General features: G+C 44.6%; 1 protein-coding gene across 1 annotated transcript in view; it reads left to right on the top strand.

Moving 5' to 3' along the window:
* Positions 1 to 22,284, top strand: part of MAP3K9 (mitogen-activated protein kinase kinase kinase 9) — a 68,158-nt gene that overhangs the window by 17,591 nt on the left and 28,283 nt on the right. The window lies entirely within an intron of this gene.

Here is a 22,284-nt window from a genome sequence, read left to right as displayed (position 1 = left end):
TGTGAAGTCGGAAGCCTGATGTTGGCCTCTGCAGCAGGGTTGGAGGTGGGGCCCTTGCAGCACCAGTGGGACAGCAGGGCCCTGGCAGTGACTGATCTTATAGCTAAGACCTTTCTTTGCAAATCCTTGTGACTGCGAGCAGTTGTGCCTGATAAGAAGGTGATATAATAGGAAAAAGCATCACTGAAAAAAGAAAAAAAACATCCCAGATTCCCTTGTGCAAACACAACTGTTTTCATCTTTATATTTGGATTTCCTGTTCTTGTCTATATACCTCATCTCTTCCTGCCATTTTAATCATGGTGTAGGTGAGGCTTGGACACTTGCATTTTTTTTTTTATTTCTGTATTTTTTTTTTTTTTGGAGATAGGGTCTCACTCTGTCACTTGGACTAGAGTGCAGTGGCATCATCACAGCTCACTGCAACCTCAAACTCCTGGGTTCAAGTGATTTTCCTACCTTAGCCTCCTGAGTAGCTGGGACTACAGGTACACAACATCACACCCAGCTAATTTTTTTTTGTATTTTCTGTAGAGATGGGATCTTGCTCTTGCTAAGGCTGATGTTTCTGCATTCTGTTAACCTTCAGAATCCAGGAAGAATGAGGAAAGGACTATGGTTGGACAAAATGTGATCGTCTTTAATTTTTGGTCATTCTTAACTTTCTTTTGTGCTTATTGGTAAGTCACTGCTAATGGGTACCTACAGTTGTGACCCAGAGAAGTTGAATGACTTACCTAAGGCCATGCTGACGGGATTCGTGAGTCTCATGCTCTTTCTTTCAGCCACCCTGTCCCCTGACAGTGGAGCCCTGTTACTCCGCCAGGCTCTCCAATGGGGTCCAAAGTATTGCGGGCAGGAGTGGGATGAGGATCAGTGCCCCGTCTGAGGAATCGGGGATGACTTACTCATAAGGCCCCGAGGTCAAGGTTTGGGAGTGAAGTCTTTGAGTTTTCCTGGTTACTAACGTGAACGCCATCATCTTTATTGTGTTTGATAGAAAGATAACAGTGTTCCTTGTTCTTCTAGGTGGTATAATTTTCAGGAAGAAAGGAACAGTAAAAACATTTTTTATTTCTCAAGCACTGGACTCCTGGCTACCTGTGCTTAGGGACAGGAATCCTGAGGTGGGTCAATAATGATCTCTTTGCTGTTGCCACAGTTGTGCAGAGAGCTGTTTTCCCCTCTCCTCTGCTATGGGAGACTGACCCTTACTAATTATTTGGATTAAGTTGATAATAAAATGAGCTTGCGTTTCTCAACTACATGGCAGCTGGTGACAAGGAGAGATAACCCCATCAGATCCCGTAGATGGCAATGGGCAGGCAACTAAGAACTTAAATTTTTTGCACATAAACTTCTCTCATATGATTTAAGATTATTAGTATAATGTGACGTTATCCAGTTTTTCCCCCTTAGCTTATTATTCATGGTGACAATAATAAATGGTCCTCATTCCCCCCTAACCCAACAGAAATAGGATGAAGAATATAGCAGTTCCCCACCCCTACCTTCAGTTTTGCTTTCCGTGGTTTCAATTACTCATGGTTAACTGTGGTCTGAAAATATTAAATGGAAAATTCTAGAAACAAACCATTCATACGTGTTAAGTCATGCGCCATTCCTAGTAGTGTCGTGAAATCTCACACCTTCCTGCTCCATCCTGCCCAGGACATGAGTCATCCCCTGCCCGGTGTATCCATGCTGTATACTCTACCTGCCCGTTAGTCATCCACATGACCTGCTCCTGACATCCAGCCATCAATGTTGTCATGGCTCGATGATCCAGGATCACCCCAAACAGGTGATCCTCTGACTATACGTCAGAAGGTCAATGGTACCTAACGCTGTGTCACTACGTGACTGTGCCTACATCATGCACTCACTTCATCTCATCGTGTAGGCATTTTATCATTTCATGTCATCACGAGAAGGGTAAGTACAGTATAATAAGATATTTTGAGAGAGAGACCACATTCACATAACTTTTTTATAGTATATTGTTATAATTGTTCTACTTTATTATTAGTTATTATTAATCTTTTACTGTGCCTAATTTATAAGTTGAACTTTATCATAGTTATACATGTATAGAAGAAAACACGGTGTATATAGGGTTCTATCTGCAGTTTTGGGCATCTGCTGGGAGTCTTAGAACCTATCCCCTATGGATAAGGGAGGACTACTGGGATCATGTTTTGTATTTGGTACTTCAGAATTTTATTTGAAACTATCTCCCTGAGGTACTCCAGGCAGAGGTGGTGGTGTCCCCATTTTATGGCAGAGGAAACTGAGGCTCAGAGAGGATTAATGCATTGCCCAAGAACAAATAACTAAAGAATAAGAGAGCCTGAACTTGAATTCCAGGCTCTCGAGTGCTTGTGTGGTGCTCTTTCTGCTCTGCTCTTTGGGAACAGACTGCAGTAGGAGACCCTCCTCTAGCCCCTTGTTCTGCAGGACAGACCCTGTGACTCACCAGAGTTTGGGTGCAACAGAACTAGACCTGGCCATTAAACCTGGTCTTCGGGGCCTCAGAGTTGGATCATCCTCACATCTGGAATTGCAGGTAGAAGATCCTTCACTGCTTCAACCCAGAGCCCCTGGCACCTCTGGACCAGATGACCCTAAAATGCACAAGACCTGAGAGCTAGTTTCTCATTTCCCTTTTCCCCCAGGGCCCCTCCAAAAGCACAATATGAACCTCAGCCATCATTCTGTCACCTCAGCTTTGCTTCTTGTTAGTATTTGTCCTGAACCAAAATTGTGCTTATATACAACTGTCCAAAAGTTGGGCCATCTCAGAAATTTCTACCTTATTGGGCTTTTGTTTTTACTTGTATTTGTGTTGTGGTTTTGTTTTTGTTTAAACAAAAGAAGTATATATAGATGTCAGGTAAGTTCATAGATGATTGTTTATGGAATTTAAAAATTTTTAACCAGAAAAGTAATATAAACATTCACAAAGGGTTTAGGCTCATTTGTCAATGGCAGAGTCCTACGTGGTCATTCGGATGCCACGATTCTCTGCTCTGGGTCCTCTTGGAGTCGCCTCCTGGGGCACTGGCTTTGCAGCTGAGTTTGTGGCCACATGGGCCGTGTCAGGCCAGCATGGTGATTTCATTCCCCATGGAGGAGAGCTGAGCTTGCTTTGTGGTGCCCACTTACGTATTTAGATTAATACCATGAGAGACAAATTTGACTTCACTGTTCATTCCTTAATGCTCCAATCTGTATTGATTGGGAGTGAAGCCTTCTGTCTATTTCCTTCTCCCGCCTCACAAAGATAATTTTGACTTTGCTGCTACTGGAACTTTTGAACTTTATGGTGGGAGGAAAGGGGAGGGGACAAAGGCTAGAGTCCTGCAAACACTCTTGTAAAGGAGGAATTTTGAGCAGGAAATTTGGGCACTTCTGTGGAAGGACAGTGCATGGGATTAAAAGGAGGTTTGAAGAAGTGTTGCCATGGCCCATGTGAATCCTCTGGGTGCTGGAGAGAAGAGTGGGACTAATTTTAATTTACTTTGGGATGTTGTCTTCCTTCCCGCCTTCCTCTTAATTGGACACATCTCTTCCCTGGGATTCTAACATGTGAGTCTGTGGCTTTATATGCATGACTGTAGGTTGCATGGGCCAAGAGTCTAGCCAATTTTAGGTTTTTCATAAACTTGATGGTGCTTGATTTGCTATGTAGTATACCGGAGAAGAAGCTGATGGGAAGGGCATTGACAATGACCTTTTAGGAAGAGTCAGATTATTCCTATCCACCCGAAAGGAGATATGCTAAGATCTTTCCTCACGCGGGCATTCACCAAAGACAGGGAACAGGCATTTGGGCAATTTCCCAGCAGTTTCTGGGGATGCCTTTTCAGCCTGCCTGCCCAGGTACAGGGAAGGAAGGAAAGGACTGGCTTCCCCCAGACACTGAGGCATAGTGTCTTGGGAATCTGCGGTTTTGAGTTTGCCCAACCACAGTAAGATCCTCAGCTCCGTCTCACGGGGAATTGGATTTGTAATCTTTGGAGATAGGCTGGCAAAGTGCAGGTGCAGGCCTCATCTTCCCCATCCCAGTGGATGTGGAGATGGGAGGAAGGAACCAGAAAAGGCATCCGCAGCATAGACTGAAAGACAGTGAGTCAGGGCAAAGCTAGTCTTGGCCTGAGGAGGTCCTTGAGGTTGGTCCCTCCCTGCTCTTAGATGGAGATGTTGAGGAGTGACTCACAGGAAACTGTAATCTGTGTTTCGTAGGTTTCCAGGGCTATTAAGGGCTTGTGGTTCAACATGGCAGCTCGCAGTGTTTTGGGCCTTTGTGATCGGGGCTTCCTTGCCCGCAGGGTGGTGGGGGAAGGCAGTGTCTGGGTGAACGGTGCTGTTTCCATCCCTGCCCTTGGATTCTTTCTCCTCTGTGATACCCTGGGTGAAATGTGGGTCACAGAGCCTGGAGTGCTTGCCTTGTGTGTGGATTATGATTCACAACCAATTTAGTCACCCAGCAGATCCTCCTGAGAAACTGATGTGCTTGCTGTCGTATGGGTGCTGTAGGAAATAGGATAAATTGATTGTACACGTAACATATATGTCTCTTCCACTGCGTTTCTCCCATCCTCAGGAGCCATGCTATGTAAACACACCCCAAACAACCATGACAGTATGACACAGGGTGAAATAGCGTGCCAAGGGGACATGAGGTGGGATCTGGAGAAGGCAGAATTCACCAGAAGGCCTTGATGGTGGGAGTTAGACCTTAAAGAATGGGTAGGATCAGGAGGAGTTGGTAATAGGGTGGGTAGGCCACAGCTGCGACCTTTCAGGGCAGGGGGCCTTCCCCAGCTCTGACGTCCAAATGCTTGTCCATGCTGTATCCCATCACCTGGGTTCTTCAGGCAATTCCCACACTTGGAATGTTGAACTAGAAAACCATGTTCCCAGTCTCCCATGTAGAAACAGCTCCTCTCTCCAAGTGGCCAGAGAGCATAGGCTGGTGCAGTGTTGTGGGCTCTGAATGAGGCAGACCAGGCTTTGGGCAAAGTCCTTGACCTCTGAGCCCGTTTCTTCTTCGCAAAATGGGGATAATTCTAGTATTTACTCACAAGCATTGCAATAAGGATTAAATGAAGTCATGCGTGTAAGCCCTTAGCATAACGCCTGGCACAAAGTAAACGCTCAGTAAAAGGTAGCTTTTCCTTTTTAAAAACTTCTATTTCCAAGACCAGCTGCTTATCTGGTAGCTCAGATATGAGACCAGACTCACAAAGTGTCACCCACTGTTTCCATTACTGTTGCTTCGGAACAAACCACCCAAACAAGAACCACTTTTTCCCTGTTTTTTTTTGTTTTTTGGTTTTTTTTGAGACAGAATGTCACTCGGTGTCCCTGGGTAGAGTGCAGTGATTGTAGACACCACAAGCTCCAGGTCCTGGGCTGCAAGTGATCCTTTTGCCTCAGCCTCCCGGGTAGCTGGGACTACAGGCATGCGCCACAGCGCCTGGCTGGATTTTGTGGTTTTGTGTATTTTTTTTTTTTTTGTCTTTTTTTTGTTTCTTATCTCTAGAGACCGGATCTCACTGTGCTCACTGAACCCCTGAGCTGCAACTATCCTCCCCCTCAGCCTCCCAGAAAGCTAGGATTATAGGCGTGAGCCACCGCGCCCAGCCAAGAACCACTTTTTAAAAATTTATCTATCCATCTCTCTCTCTCTCTCTCCCCCTCTCTCTAGTAGAGATGGGGTCTCAATATGTTACTCAGGCTGATCATGAACTCCTGGCCTCAAGTGATCCTCCCACCTTGGCCTCCCAAAGTGTTGGGATTACAGGAATGAGCCACCGTGCTCGGCTAAGAACCATCTTATTAAGCTCATGGAGACTTTGGGTCAGGATTTTGGAAAGGGCCCAGTAGAGAAAGCTTGTCCTTGCTTCTCAATGTCTGGGGCCTCAGCTGGGAAGACTCAAAGGCTTAGGGTGAGGCCGCAGATGGAGGCGGGAATCATGTGAAGGTTGTTCACCGCCACGTCCGGTGCCTGGGCCCAGAGGACTTAGAGGCTGGGACTGCTGATAGGTGCTCACGTGCACTCCCTCTGTGAGTGTGGCTGTCTCAGGGCTCTTGGCCCTAGGTGGTGGCCCAAGGCCTCAAGCACAAGTGTTCCAGTGAACAAGGTGGAAGCTGTATCATCTTTTCTGATCTAGCTCAGAAGTCATGCAATGTCATTTCTATTCTGTTAGTTGACATGAGTCTCAAGCGTACCCAGATTCAAGCGGAGGGGACGTGGACCACCCCCTCCACGGGAGAAGTGTCAGGATCACACTGGGGAAAAGCACAGCAGATGGGAGATGTTGTACCATTTTGAACATACAGTCTTCCATGCCTGCCAAGGGAGCTCTGCTGGCACAGCTTGGGAGATACAGGGCCTCGAAGAGCCTGTGTAGCTGTACCCCATGGCCACATGCCAAGAAAGAACTGCTTTCTGTTGACAAAACTGTCAAGTATTGATGTGCTTCCTCTTTTTTGATTATTTTTATCCAGTATGTCGCTGGATGTTTCTGAGACATGACAGAGATCTGGCAGCTTTCTCAGTCAGTTTGAGCTGGGATGGTGAGAAAATTCAGGGCAGGTAGGTTTTCAGGAGATGTTCTTTTTTTTTTTTTTTCATCATATTATGGGGGTACAGGTGTTTAGGTTACGTATGTTGCCCTTGCCTCCCCTCCCCCTACAAGTCTGAGCTTCAAGCGTGTCCATCCCCCGGATGGTGCGCATCACACTCTTTGTGTATGCATATACCCGTCCCCTCCTCTTGCCTCCCCCTCCCCCCTGCCCAACATCCAATAGATGTTATTCTTATGTGCACACTTATGTGTTGATCAGTTAATACCAATTTGATGCTGAGTACATGTGAGGAGATGTTCTTTAGTAAGGAAAGTGGCTGCACAAAAGCTCTTCCTCTGGCTTTTCTGTTTCCTGCTGGTGACATCTGTGTCTGGACAAGCCTGGGGCTGGAGTCCCAGCTGTGTTATCTGGGCTTAATTTGCACAAGATAGCAACAGCTGTAGGAGTCCAGGTTGACACGTTTTGAAATAGTCATATTTTAGGATGATAGAGAGAGCAGGATATCCTGCAAACACACGCTGGGAGATTTGGTCAGGGAGATGGCAGCTGGTTTTCTGTTCTAATCACAAGAAGCTTTTACTCTGCAGCATGAGAGGTGTGGGAAGGAGGAATAGCCTCCAACGAAGGGATGAAAGTGAAGTTCCGTGGAAAGCTGGGGCTGGTTAAAGAAGTCATTTTTGAAGGCTGGTGAATTGTGCTGTGTCTGCTTGAGGCCTATAAATACGTTAGTTCCCTGTCATGTCCCCTTCTATCCTCCACCCAGCAAGGCCATAGAAATCCACACCTCATGCTGTTCAATCACGTGGCAGGCACAGGTGTGGGCACATTATGAAGAAGCTTGGTGCTTTGAGGTGTGTCTCCAGCGCTGGTCCCTGTGTATACGTCTGATTTTTTCCCTTATTCCCCAGGGCACGCATTCATGACATGGCCAGCCAGAGTTGGGAGTGGCTTGGAACCCTGGCCTCTGGGGTTTGAACTGTGGCCACAGTATCCCAGTTCTGTTAACCAGCAGCCTGTCTGAACACTGTGTGTAAGGCCCAGGTCCTGTCTGAGGGCTGGTCTGCAGGACAAGGCATTAGCCAGCCCTGGGAAGTTCATCTATCAGTTCTTCAATTCTGTCCCCTCCGGCCTCACTCTTAGGCTGTGCCATTTCCTGAGCTCCCTGCTGCATGCCCTTGATGGGTGCACTGATGTTTGGGAGCCTGCCAGATGTTCCAGATGAATGCAGCACTGAGCTGCTTTGGCAAATAGTATCTGTTCTCAGCATGCCAGAACTATGGAGCTGCCTCTGGTCCAGTTAGTGGCAGTCAGTAATATGTGAGTTGGTGGCTACAACTGAAAATCAAGGAACCCTGTTCCTAGGTGGCTGTGGAGGGGCTGGAGGGGAATGGGAAGCTTCAGTCCCTGTTGGAAGGGAAGAGTGGGTGGGTGGATGTTAGCCCAGAGGCAGGGGGAGTGGGACCACTAAAACTCCCTGAACTCACTAAATGCTTGCACCTTTCTCTAAGGTTGGTGACATACAGACAGGTACCCAGCCGGAACAAATAGGTGATGCGATGCCAGAGAGATTTCCCAGCACTTGTTGGCCACTCTTTCTCCCTGTATGTGAAATTAATTACTCTGTCCAGTTGTTCCATCATCCCCATCCTCATCCCCAGTTCCTTAGTTTGGCCTTCACCACCTTCCCCTGGACACCTGTAATAGGTTACTTACTGTGCCCTTGTTACCAAGCTGTTGCTTTTCCTGGTGAATTTGTCTCACCACAACCATGGTTGCTTTGCTGAAATCAAATCTGGTCACACCACTTCCCTGCTTAAAAACTGCCTGTGACTCCAGGGTTGCTTGCCAGCTCCTTGGCAGGTCTGTAGCCTTCCAGTCCTACCGCAGCCTTCACTCCAGCTCCTTCTCCCTCTCCTCTTCGTGGAAGTTCTGCTCCAGCTACAAGGGACTATTTCCTACACGTGTCAAGTCCCACCCGCCCCCTTCAGCCTGGAATCATGTTATTCCCTTTGCTGTGAGTGGCTTCTCCTGATTCTGCCCCCAGACCAAACCCTGTCCTTTCTTCACAGCCCAAAGAGAGCTGTATGTTCTGTGAGCCCCTTCCGAGGAACTGCTTCTTCTGCACATCTGTTGTTTTCAGCATCCTCCAGATGTTCAGACAAGATGGGCAGGTGGGGTAGAGTCACTAAGAGCATGGCAGCTGAAGTCAGTGGTCCCTGCTTTACCACCCACTGGCTGCGTAGCTTAGGAGAATATCCTCGCTTTGTTCAGCCAAGGTTTCTTCATCTTAAATAGATTACAACAGTACCTATCTCATGAGGTTTTTACCTGAGACAATGCGTGTCAAATGTAAAATGCTTACTTAGCACAGTGCCTGGCATGTAGTAAGTGCTCAGTAAATGCTAACAATAATGATGATCATGTTATAGGTGTAGAATCATGGCCAGAATAAGTTGTGAGAATGAGCGATGCTCCATTCTGTTTTCCCTTATAAGATCATCTATTCGTTCATCCCTCTCTCTTCCTCTTGCTTTTGCCTATGTAGGTGACTGCTGACGTTTTCCAGTAACCAAAGCAGTTGGTGTCTTTTACCAACTTTTGCCAAAGTCAGTAGTTTCTCAGGTAGGGAGGAGTCTTAATTTCTTGGAGTAACAACCTGGTTGTAATTCTGACCTTGGATGCTGGTTGCATCAATATTTTAGAGGCTTTGGCTAACCCCAGACCTCTTTCCACCCATGGTGGTGGTGCCCCCCTCCCCAGAGAACTGGGTGGGTGCTGCATGAGTCAGGGTGGGTCCCCGTGGTCCTGTGTTTGCAGGACATCCTGCTTTCTCTATCATCCTAAAATACGACTACTTCAAAACATGTCAACCTGGACTCCTACAGCTGTTGCTATCTTCGTGGCCAAGGCCTAGTGTCTTAGAAGTTGATTTACTGGGGTGTCTGACCCTCTGGCGACCAGCCAGCCCTTTTGCTTCAGGACTCCACCGAGTATACCCTGACCACTTTTAGTAGAACCAGATTGGTTTGATAGGCATGACTTTCTGAACCCTGGGCTGTGATGGAGTAAGGAGACCCTCCTTCTGTAAAATGACCTTTCCCTCTGTTTTCGAGTATGAAGAATGTCCTTCCTGGGGTGAACGAGCAATGAGTGACGTTTCCCCTGTGGATGACCGTGGCTGTTGGTGTACAGTGGAGTGGAGGTCTAGAGATTTTGGAGTTGACACTTTGCCTTTCTGATAGATGAGCCTCAGCCTTTCTGACCCTTTCCAGAGGCCCTTCTCTGGGGATGAGTCCTTGGGTAGGGCACACATTTTAGAAAGTAAAGAAGATAAGTGGATTGTGACTTGGTATGGATGGGGCAGGAACTGAAGATTTTCGTGGGCATTGGGCCAAGCAACAGGGCTCTAGAGATGGGTAGAAAGTGGGAGATTGGTCAGTCTAGGTGTTTCATAGTTCCTATAGCTTGGTTTCTGAAGGGCTGCGGGGAGAGGACTCTGAAAATCCAAGTGGAGGTCCCGGATTGTGAATGCTTTGTTTTGGGGCCCACTGAACAGCTGTATTGCACCTACCTGCTACTGCTAGCACCCAATACACACCTGTCTTCAGGGTGAGGCTCTAATGAATACAACAGAGCTTCAGCATCCTAGGGGTTCCTCTACTTTATTAGTTCTTTTCTTCATGTTTGAACATTTAAGTTTTTGATTCTTAGCTCTCCCAGTGACCTTACTAATGGTTTTCTTGGATATGTCACATAGAGAATGTCACTTAAGGATATCGAGTTTGCAGAGTCTAGCCTGTACTACTCAAAGCAAAACTCAAAACTTCTGAGATGGTTTCAGACCTGGTGTGGGAGGATTTCTTGTCTTGCCCATGAGCAGCCTCCTCCCCAACCCCCAAGCTAATGTACAGTGTCTGCCCTGTGCTTTAGCACGTATTTGGCCTAAATTACACCTGGGGAGATGCTACCTGCCAGCACGCTCTTGCTACCACACCTTGCCAAGGCTGTCATAGTTTGATCCTGAGTATCTGTGAGCTTCCCAAATGTTTACAGTCTTAACTTCTGAGGCACTCTCATTTATATATAAAAGGCTAGTTCCCTTCCTTAGAAGGATACGGAACAGTACTCAGGTGGTTTGGTTTTAGTCTAAGACCCCCTGGGTTCCAGTGGAAAGGGCAGTTGACTTAGGGGTAGAATTAGGTTTGACTCCTCCTCGCTTTGGTGGCCTCTGCCAGTTCTTCTTTGTTCTAAACACAGATGTTCTTCCTTGTCCCTGCCAGTGAGAAGTAGCCGTCAACTTGACAGTGCTGTGTAGAAAACCACTCCTAGCGGTGGCTCTGTGTTCAGCAGTGGTGTGGGCATTGGTCCATTCAGGACATAGGATTAGGTGAGTTTCTTGCCAATTAACTTATTATATGAGACTGTCCCAAGGGAAATAAAATGAAGATGTTGGTCATACACTGTGGCATATGAGAGACCAGTATTATAGAGGTGTAACTTCTCAACATCTGACCCCCAAGCAGCATGGTATAGTGGAAGTAGCATGAGCTTAGAAGTCGGAGTGGGATTCAAATCCTGACTCTTTCTCTTCCTAGATGTGGAAAAATTACTTAATCTTTGAGCCCCAGCTTTCTCAGCTATGAAACGAGGATGCTTCCCAACTTGCAGGGTTGCCTCGAGAACTGAATGAAGTAGTGGGTATGCGAAGTTCCTAGTATTGCACCTGCACCTGGGACATAGTAGGCATGCAGGAAATAGTAGCTGCTGCTGCTGTTACTATTATTATTATTATCAAATGACTTAATTTTTGATAGTAACAAAAATACATGTTTCTTGTAGATGATTTCAACAAATAGATGAGTGTAAAAAAAAAAATCTTGTCACCTGTAATCCCATTACCCAGAGATAACCACTGTTGTTAGCATTTTGGTGTATATCCTTCAGGTGTTTTTCTATGCAGTTGATAGTGTATCCTTAAAATAAAGAAATGTGACCAAATTATGAACTTTTGCATACTAATATTTTATTATAATATAGTCACACATATTATTAAACTGCCTACTATCTTTTTGATATAAATTTTTTGAAGTAACATGTGTATATAATCTTTTAAAAAGCCAAAGTGTTTTACAAGGCCTATAATAAATAAGAAAGTCTCCTGCTCTATCTTTTCTTACTCTCTAACTCTTCTTCCTGGCTAGTTAGTGATCTTGAGGGGAGGTAAGGTTTAATTTAGATAGTATTTGAACACCCAGGGCTTACCACAGTGCCTGTTACAAATGGGCTTTCAGTATATGTGGGTTTTATGTTTTTGAAAGGTTTTTGTCAATGCTTATTATATTAATAGAACGTGACGTACTATTTTAAAAATATGCAGCTGAAACCCATTTTTCAGGTTGTTTCATTTTACAACAGCTTGGAGAGGCTGTCCCAATCTTTGACTATATATTGCACTGAGATTCTATTGGCTGGAATGTTGCTTTTGGTTTACATTTGCAATTTTAGTATGTCTACTTCTGTTTTGCTGTAAAGAGATTTTGTAGTAGTGGAATTGAATTTTGTATTGGTTAGATTAGGTTATCCATGAGAAACAGACCCCTAGGGTAACAGTGGCTGCAATAAGAAAGAAGTCTGTTTCTCTTGCATGTAAATGTCTGGTGGGTGACAGCCTGTGGTTGGCGTAACAGCTCTGTTCCATGAGCCTTACCTGTTCAGAGCTCTGCCAGCTCGCAGGGCATGGGCCCATCCTCATGGTCCAAGATGGTAGCTAGACCTCCAGTTATCCCATTCATTTTCCAGGCAGCATAGTATGTAGGAAGGAGTGAAGAAGAACAAAGGCCAAAGGCCCTGAGCTGGGATCTTTTGAGACAGGTTACAGGAAGCAGCCACATGACACTTCTTAGTTACCTGCCTACACCTTGGAACAAGGAGACCAGGAAATGTAGTTGATGTTATGAGTGGCCAGGTGCCCATCTTGAAACTGTGGGTTCTGTTTCCATGAGAAGAGGGGAGAATAAGCACTGAAGGGCGACTGGCAGTCTGGGTCGCAGATTTCAGGCTCTTTTCCTATCATTAATCCCTTGTTAGCCCTTCCTATATGCTGCCAGGATTGCTAATGTAGCAATCCCTTTCTGCTGTGTTTTCAGTTTGTTTTCTCTCTCTGCTGCTGACTCTGTCCTTCTGCTTTAACCCTTACTTGGAGATTTCTCTCCCCTTCACTCCTCTGGAGTTGTGGGCCTCGACACCCGCTAGGATGTGAGACAGGTGGATCGCTTCCTCGGGGGCAATGACCAGCTGCTTTCTGCATAACGTGCTTCTGGTTGCAGGTTTGGGAGCAGTGGTTCCCTTGGGAGGGGACTGCTGAATGGTGTCGTTGAATCTAACAGTGTTTGTATAAAGTTTAAATTTTTAAACTTCTGTTTTTCAGATATGCCTAGGTGCTGTTATGTTGATAAAATTCAGATTTACCTAAAAGTGTTTTCTTAGGGGTTGTTTAATATGGCATGGCGGTCTGGGTGGGGCCCTGACTGATTTCATTCGGATCTGGGTTATGTCCTGGCTCTGCCTTTTAGCACCTGTGGACTAACCTGTCTGAATTTAAGTCTCCACCTCTGAGAGTGGGCATAATAATAGTATCTACCTTCCAGAATTGTTGAGAGGATTAAATAAGATTATGGATATAAATCACTCAGCTCGGTGCCTGGCACATGCTAAGGATCCTGTAAAACATTAGCTATGGTTATTGTCTTCTTCTTAATCAACACACACTGAAAGTACAACTAGCATCCTAATGGCATTTTTTTAAGCTGGAAGAACACATTTTGCAAGATTGGAAATCATTACTGTAGCTTCTCAGGGGAGTCTGATATAGCTACCCCTTAAACAGGTATTTGGGGACCAGTGCCTAAACTGATTCAATCAGAGACTTTCGGGATGATTTGCATTCATTCATTTATTCATTCCAGACAAATGGTTATTGAGCACCTATTATGCCTCTTCAGGTCACAGGTGTAGAAAGGGAGGCCACTGCAGTTTAGCTTTACTCTCGCTCTGGGACATGGGAACAGGTCACTGCATTGAATGCTCTCTGACTTTGCCAGGAGTGCTCTGCACACACCTATTCACTTTGGTTTCCTCTTCTATACCAAGAGGGGGTGGATCCTAAATCCCCAAGGACCTGATTCTTTCTACTTTTCCATAGTTCTTTCAACAAGGGCATCTGGCTGCCTTTGCCTGAGTGCCTGTTGGGAAACACGGCTTTGCTGGTTGTGCCAGTGGAACTTGGTGCAGGCCTGCTGACGATGTGGAAGCGGCTGGGGCCTCGGCAACGGCTGGCATCTCCCTGCTGTCTCTAGGCAGCACCACACCTCTGCTGAGGCCGAGAGTCAGGGAGTCTAGGTGGTGAATCACTTGCCTTGATAAGCAAGTCTGGCCTCTTTTGGCCTTGCCTGGAGGGACAGAGTGGGCAGGGGGCCAGGGGCCAGGAGATGCACACTGTCTGAGCTCTTGCTGCCTGCCTGATGGTAGTCCATGAGTCAGGCTCTCTTACGTGGCTCTTGCTGCATCAGCACGACAGGAAGGCTGCTCTGTGCTGAGCCTGAGATCATCTTCCTTCCTCCATGGGGAAGCATCGTGCTGTAGGAAGCAAAGGTCTCAAGTGCTGAGTGCCAACTCAGATGCCCTAAGGGCTGGCTGTGTCTAGTGAATGAGGCTTTTCTCTGGAGTGGAATCACTTTGCCTAACATCTCTTTGCCCCCTGGGTTTAGCTGTTCCTCAGTTCAGATGGGTGATGGAGTTTGGCTGGCCCCAGGGAAAGACTGACACTGCTCTTAGGGAATTACGGACTCCGAGAATGTCAGAGTTGGGGAAGTGGGGGCGTGGTGAAAATCTTACAGTGGTGGAGCCAGAACCCAGATGTCCTGGGTCTTCATCTGTTGCCTTTTTTTTTTCCTGCCTTGCTGCAGCTCAGAGATTGTTGTTAAGGTGAGGGAGGGTGCTGTGACATAGTTCCGGTGTTTCAACTCTGGGCTTTGGCAGGAACGAGCAGGAGTGCACGTGTGCCTTCCTCTATGGCACTCTCCCAGGACAGAGTTTGCATGTTGGGAGAGGTGGAAGAGCTGAGCTAAGGAAAGCTAGAAATCTGTGCGGGGTTCCTTTGGAAATTGAAGGCGGAATTCCATGCTAGGGTGGCAGATTGAACACATCAGATGCTACATCTACTTCTGTTCCCTCCTGAAACCTGCAAAACCTACAGCAAACCCATAAGGTGGACAGGAGAAGAGACAATGGCAACTAAGTTTCAGAAGCTGGAAAACAGGTGGATGAGTGGTAACAGATTTAGGACACTTGAGAAAGACAATTCTAAGCTGACAGTAGGGGAAGCAAAAAACCAATCGCTTTTTACCACAGAATCCTAAGAAGAGTAGGAACTGGCAGTACCGGGTATCTCTGCTGTTGGGGTGACGGGGGGTGCTAAAATAAAAGATTGGGTGGAGAGTGTATGAAATACAATTGGGTCCCCTGGATCTCCTCCTCCTCTGCTTTATGCAGCTAGCTGACTGCCTTTTCTTCTGGAAGGGATAAGACAAGAGTTTCTGGACTGGAGATACCAAGCACAGATAAAAAATACACGTTCTGTGCATTCTTTCTAAGGAGCTCCTGGAGAACGCAAGCCGCCAAAGCAAGAGAGGAACCCAGTCAAGAGGGGAAGTGGGGCACGAGACTCAGGAATTAATGTAGGAGAGAGGCAAAGGGAACCTCTGAGGACTGTGCACCAGGCATAGAGGACGGGCAGCTCAGACCTGAACAGTGTGACTCAGGCTGTCGTCACCAGCTTACTGCTGTCCGTGTGCCATTGATTTAACTAGAGGACTGACTACCTGAGGAAGCCTGGTCCAGATCATTATCTGTACTTGGCTGCCTTGCTCATGTGCTGATGAAGCTCCTGCTGACCGGATAGACTCATTTCATCCTAACAAGTGTTTTCTTTGCCCAACCCTGAGCACTAGAAGTAGGCCAGAGTAAATTTAGAAGCAGAAAATATGGAGGAGCCCACCTCACCCAACCATATTCCTGATGGATATCCTGTATCTGCCCCCCGCTCCTACTGCTAGATGTCCCCACTGTGGTTTAACCTACCTGGTTTCCCAGGACTCATTCATGATCTTGCCTGCTGACTTTCCCAGAAGGGGCTCTTGTCAATTCTACGGGGCTGTGACCGGAGACTCTGTTTAGCTTATTCCCTTCTGGGAGGCTTCATCTAGCAACGGCACTGTATTTACTGTGGGTAGAGTACTGTCCCTCCCTGCAGAAAATATGTTGAAGTCCTAACTTGTGAAATTTAGAGATGGAGTCTTTGCAGAGGTAATCAAGCTAAATCGAGATCATACTGGATTAGGACGAGTCCTAATTCAATGACTGGTGTCCTCATAAGAAGACACAGGGAAACAGTGGAGAGCGCTACGTGGAGATGCAGAGACAGACACACGGAGGGAAGATGACCAAGTGAAGATGGAGGCAGAGACTGGAGTTTTGCTGCCCAAACTACTGGCAGCCATCAGAAACCAGAAGAGTCAAAGAACCTAGAGCCTTTGAAGGGAGCATGGCCCTGCTGACATGTTGATTTTGGCTTCTAGCCTCTAAAACCATGAGGGAATCATTTCTGTTGTTTTAAGCCACCAAATTCGTAGTGGCAGCCCTAGGAAACTAATACACACAGCTTCATTATTGCTTTCCACTCACTTTTTCAAAACTCAACATTATCTTATTTAGGGATGTATACGGAGGTGGTAAAATCATAAAGAGAAGTAAAGGAATGAATAACGAAGCCAAGATTGTGCACTGTCTGGGGTGAGAGAAAGGGATGTGATAGAGACACAGAACTTCTAAAGGGACCGGATGGGGTTACATGGGTTTTCATCTTATTTTCTTTAAACCACATATACATTTTTTTAAATGCACTCTTCCGTATGTATAATACACTTAACAATGAACTTAAAAAAAAAAATCAAACCAAATAAAACACAGCCCTCAAAACAGAGTTAGACCAGTTGCTGAATCTAGTAGAGATGGCACTGAAACATCCAAGCCAAGTGAAGGCCTGGGTGTGTGAGCCCTGGTGCCAAGGTGAGCATTTAGCAAATCAGAGCCCCTTGTGCTAATGGAGATGAATAATAAATAAGAATCTCAAAATGATAAATCATCAACCAAAGCTTATTTTACCATTAGGACGTAATGGGAGAGTCTGCTCAGTTGTGCCAAGTTTTGAGAGCCCGGCCTCCAGCTAAATGATGTTAGGTCAGACTCACAAAGCCCTTTGTGTCATCTCTGCCCCGCAGTGGTTCTTCCTCTGATCTCCTAGGAGGGGATGGCCTTGAGGCTATTTTAGGTGGTCTGCATTAAATGACGTTGAATCCCATAGAAGGTCATTCAACCTCTTTATATAGATGGAGGTTTAGTATTCATTTTGGTGCTACTTTGCCTTTAATTTCTCTCTAACAGTTCCAGTCTTTCTAATGGAGAAAGTAGGCCTTTGGCTCAGAACTTAGACCAGTAGCAGGATCTACTGAAATTTTGCATTTCCTTTTGATTTCATTTTGTTTGTTTATACAGGTTACTTACTATTTGGCTTTCCAATTTATAATAGTGATATAAAATTTCTTCTTTTAGTAATTTAAAAAAAATTTCAAGAAAAATATTAAGGAAGTGGTATATAGATCATGTCCTGATCAGGAAATACTCAAGAATAATGTCCTTTGATTATGGATGTTTGCAGAACTGTGACTATTATCTTCATGATTCTAGCACAATGTCAGCTCTTGTTAATGCATACTTTATCTTGACCTCATAATCACTTCTGTTGTGTATCTTTCCTTATAGAAAGGAGAAGGCCTTTGAGGGCAGACTCTCCAGCTTACCCTTTCTTGTGTGTGCCGCACCCCACCTGGCACCAGCTGGACGTGCTAGTGACTGGTGAGCCCCTGGCTGAGCTATTAGTCTTTCTCTAGTATCCCCTGAATGGTTCCCTGCAACCGTACCTGGCAGCAATTAGGATGGGGAAGTGGATAGTTTGAGAGGATGCACAGATATCCCTTTAGTCAAATAAGTGATCGGTGAGGCATGAGTTCTCTCAGAGAGCCTGGCACTGTGCTTGCTTCCTGGAGAGGGCATGGCATGGGTTCCAGAAGAAAGAGAATGAGGTTTTTGCCCTCTAGGAGTCGTATTCCTCCACATTGTAGAGGAAACGGTGAGAGACACATACGTGTAGCTGTTGGGAATGATTAGAAGTAGTGCGTGTGAGATTAAATTGTGCTGTATGAGTCTTGGATGCTGAAGAAGAATTCAGAAAGAGGGAGAGCAGTGAAAACTAGTTAATGATGGCTTTAGGGACTAGGCAGAAATGGAGGTGGGCCGTAAAGACAGGTAGGATTCCTTTCTGGCCTCTGTGTGGCCCGGCACAGAGGTGGATAACGTGACTCCGAAGTCAGAGAGGTCTGGATTCAGTTTCCATCCTCATCCCTCACTGCCTGTGGGCAGCTGACTTAACCTTGCTGCATCTGGCTTGGAGGGAGTGCAATGGGAATAATAATTCCGCCTACTTCATAGGGTTGATGTAAGGAGTAGCGAAGGTGATGTAGGTAAGCAGCATCCTGCTGCTACACAGTAAGGGATCAGTCATTATTAATCAACCATTCCGTTTATACAGAAAAAATTTATTGCATGGTTATTATGTGTCAGGGACTGCCAGGCTTTCTACTTCAATACCTTGAGTTCCTTGATTTCCACTTATGTACAAGACACCTAATCATAATGATAATAGCTATAGTGTTCTGAGTGCTCTTTATGTGCCAGGCACTCCACTAGATGCTTTATTACTGCATTACTTTTCATCTTTATTTTTATTTTGTAGAAGCAGTAATTGAGGTATAGAATTTAAGAAATTTGTCTGAGGTCATATAGAAAGGATCAAGTTTGGGATTAAATCGTCTGCTCTTTTTTCTTGTTCCATAGAATGTACTTACACAAACCTAGATGGTATAGCCTAGTATAGCCTACCACACACCTAGGCTATAGGTATAGCCTATTGCTCCTAGGCTACAAACCTGTACTGTAGTTACTGTACTGAATACTGCAGGCAGTTGTAATGTAATGGTAAATATTTGTATATCTAAACATAGAAAAGAGAATGTCAAAATATGACATAAAAGATAAAAATGGTACACCTGCTGTACAGGGCACTTACCATGAATGGAGCTTGCAGGCCTGGAAGTTGCTCTGGGTGAGTCAGTGAGTGAGGGTGAGCGAATGTGCAGGCCTAGGGCATTCCTGTACACTGCTGTAGAATTTATAAACGCTGTACACTTAAGCTACACTAAATTTATTAAAACATTTTTCTTTCTTCAGTAATAAAGTAATTTTAGCTCACTATAACCTTTTTACTTTATAAACTTTTAAATTTTTTTAACTTCTTGACTCTTTGTAATAACCTAGCTTAAAACACACATTGTACAGCTATACAAAAATATTTTTTTCTTTATATCCTTAAGCTTTTCTCTGTTTTTAGAATTTTTTTTTTTTTTTAACATTTTAAACTTTTTTCTTGAAAACTAAGACACAAACACAAACATTAGCCTAGGCCTACACAGGGTCAGGATCATCCATATCATTGTCATCCGCCCCCACATCTTGTCCCACTGGAAGGTCTTCAAGGGCAGTGACACAAATGGAGCTGTCGTCTCCTATGGTAACAATGTCTTCTTCACTTGACTAGTCTTAAAAACAAAAAACAAAAAAACAATACCTTATCCTGGAATACCTCCTGAAGGACCTGCCTGAGGCTGTTTTATAATCAATTTTTTTTTTTACAAGTAGAAGTATACTCTAAAATTATGATAAAAAGTATAGTAAATACATAAACCAGTAACATAGTTGTTTATTATCATTATCAAGTATTATGTACTATACATAATCATATGTGCTATACTTCTATATGACTGGCAACACAGTAGGTTTGTTTACACCAGCATCACTATCATATATGCCACCCATTATTGACCAAAATGTCATTATGCAGCACATGTCTATACTTTCTCCATTGCCCTGCACATGAGAGGTAAGGTTTATTCAATATACTGTCATGGACTTCACCAGATTTTGATAAAACATTCTTAAATTTTCCAAGATGTGAAAGCACAATAATTTATTGCCACAGCTGTTAGTAAGTGGTAGAAGATTACAGGGGGCTCACTGCAGTGGTACAAATACATAAGCTGCTGTCAGTATGACCTTTCTTTCCCACTCAGGAAAGCATGTTGAGAGAGAACTGCATTCTGCACTATTTGTGTTTTAAAGCTTTCTTCATCAACAAATGGTGCTTGGATAACTGGATAGCCACATGCAGAAGAATGAAGTTGGACCCCTATCTCATATGATGTATAAAAGTTAAAATCAGATTAATAACCTAAATGTAAGAGCTGAAACTATAAAATTCTTAGAAGAAAATAATAGAGGTAAATCTTCATGGCTTTGGGTTTGGCAATGGATTCTTAGATATTACACCAAAAGCATGGGCGATAAAAGGAAAAATAGATAAAGTGGAATCCATCTAAACTAAAAACGTTTATGTATCTAAGGAGTTTATCAAGTAAGTGAAAAAACAGCCTATAGAATGGGCAAAAATATTTGCAAATCATATATCCGATAAGGGTCTAGTATCCAGAATATATAAAGAGCTTTTATAACTCAACAATAAAAAGATAAACCACCCCCTTAAAAAAATGGGCAAAGGATAGAATAGATATTTCTCCAGAGAAGATACATAAATGGTCAATAAGTACATGAGAAGATGTTCAACATCATTACTCATTGGGGAAATGCAAACCCAAACCACAGTGAGATACCACTTCACATGCATTAGGTTGGCACTAATAATACTATAAATAAAAAGGAAGATAAGTGTTAGCGAGTATGCAAGAAATTGGAACGTTCATCCTCTGCTGGTAGAAATGTAAAATGGTTCAGCTGCTGTAGAGAACAGTTTGGTGGTTCCTCAAAAAGATAAACATAGAATTACCATGTGACCCAGCAAATCCACTCCTAGGTATATACCCCCCAAACCGAAAACAGGTATACAAATATAAGTCTACACATGTTCATAGCAGCACTCTTCACAGTAGCCAAAAAGTAAAAACAACTGCAATGTCTATCAATATACAAATGGTAAACACCTTGTAGTGTGTCCATACAATGGGATATTATTCAGTCATAAAAAAGAATGAAGTGCTGATATAAGCTATAATGTGGATGAACCTTGAAAACATTATGTTAAGTGAAATAAGCCAGATGTGTCACATATTCCATTTATATGAAATAATCAGAATAGGTGAATCCATAAAGACAAAGCAGATTGGTGGTTGCTAGGGGTTGGGAGGAGGAAGAATGGGCAATAATTGCTTAATGGATACAAGATTTCCTTTTGGGATGCTGAAATATTTTGGAACTAGATAGTGGTGGTGGTTGTACAACATTGTGATGGTACTAAAGACGACTGAATTGTTCACTGTAAAATGGTTAATTTTAGATTATGTGGATTTCATCTTAATAAAAAAAAAAATCTACCAAAAAAAAAAAGAAAAAAGTGTGAAGTGCTGGGTGTGGCTCACACCTGTAATCCCAGCTACTTAGAGGGCTGAGGCAGGAAGATCGCTTGAGCCCAGGAGTTCTAGACCAGCCTGGGCAACATAGTAAGACCTTGTCTCTCTTAAAAAGAAAGAAAAAAGTAAAGCATTCACAAACTTTGGTGCTTTAATTATTAGTAGTAATAGATGCTTGGTAGATAGCAGGATTTCAGAACACTATTATTGCAGCTGGCTGGCTGGGACCGCCTGCCAGGATGACTAGGTGGTGTCTGATTACAGCCTCTCATCTTTGATGAGGGGGGACCCCTAGCCAGGCACTCTTCAGTCAGATGTCTTTGGGGCTGGTTTGGGTAAATGTTTGAGGCCAGCTGGGTGTTAGGCAGCAGGGAGTGGTGGGGATTCGGTGCAACTGGGCTGTACCCGTGGTCTAAAGGCATTCACATTCAGACAGACTGTCCCTGCACTGATTCTTACCCCATCCCCATCATTCTGCCATCCCTTTAAGCCATCTGACAGACTATTATTATGAAACTTTATCCTTCTCTCCATGGCACCCTATCGCAGCCACTTGGAGGTCTGGGGTAACAGGACTGAACCCTGCTGAATATGTAAGGGGAAAGACTCACTCTGAATCTTCTGTTTATGAGCCACTCAGAGAAATGGTCAGCAGATGGCGGCGGCCTCGATAGAGGGAATGGTGGGTTTCTTTAGTGTCACTTGCCCAGCAATTTGAATGCCTATTTGTCTGTTGTCTCTGCCAGAGGAGAGGGGCAGAGAGGCACAGAAGAGTCTAGAAAGCTTTCTGTTAATAAATGAGATGGAGAAGGTTTTTTTTTAATCTGCCCCAACATTCAGAGGCCTGTGCCTGCTCGGGAAGGAGGCGGGTTGGGAGAGGGTGTGGAGGAAGGAGGCCTGGTCCATTAGATATAGGAGTGGCTGGCGCTGGTTTCTTTTGTGCCTCCAGCCCTGTGCTGCTAATAATCCCTCTTTACTGCTGATGCTCTGAGAAGCACACGGGACATAGAGATCTTTGGCTCACGTCCTTTCATTA

This window comes from Propithecus coquereli, unplaced genomic scaffold (genome assembly GCF_000956105.1).
Source record: "Propithecus coquereli isolate 6110/MARCELLA unplaced genomic scaffold, Pcoq_1.0 Scaffold5, whole genome shotgun sequence".
Classification (NCBI taxonomy): Eukaryota; Metazoa; Chordata; class Mammalia; order Primates; family Indriidae; genus Propithecus; species Propithecus coquereli.
The sequence above is the reverse complement of the archived record's forward strand: the minus strand, read 5'-3'. Positions and strand labels throughout refer to the sequence as shown.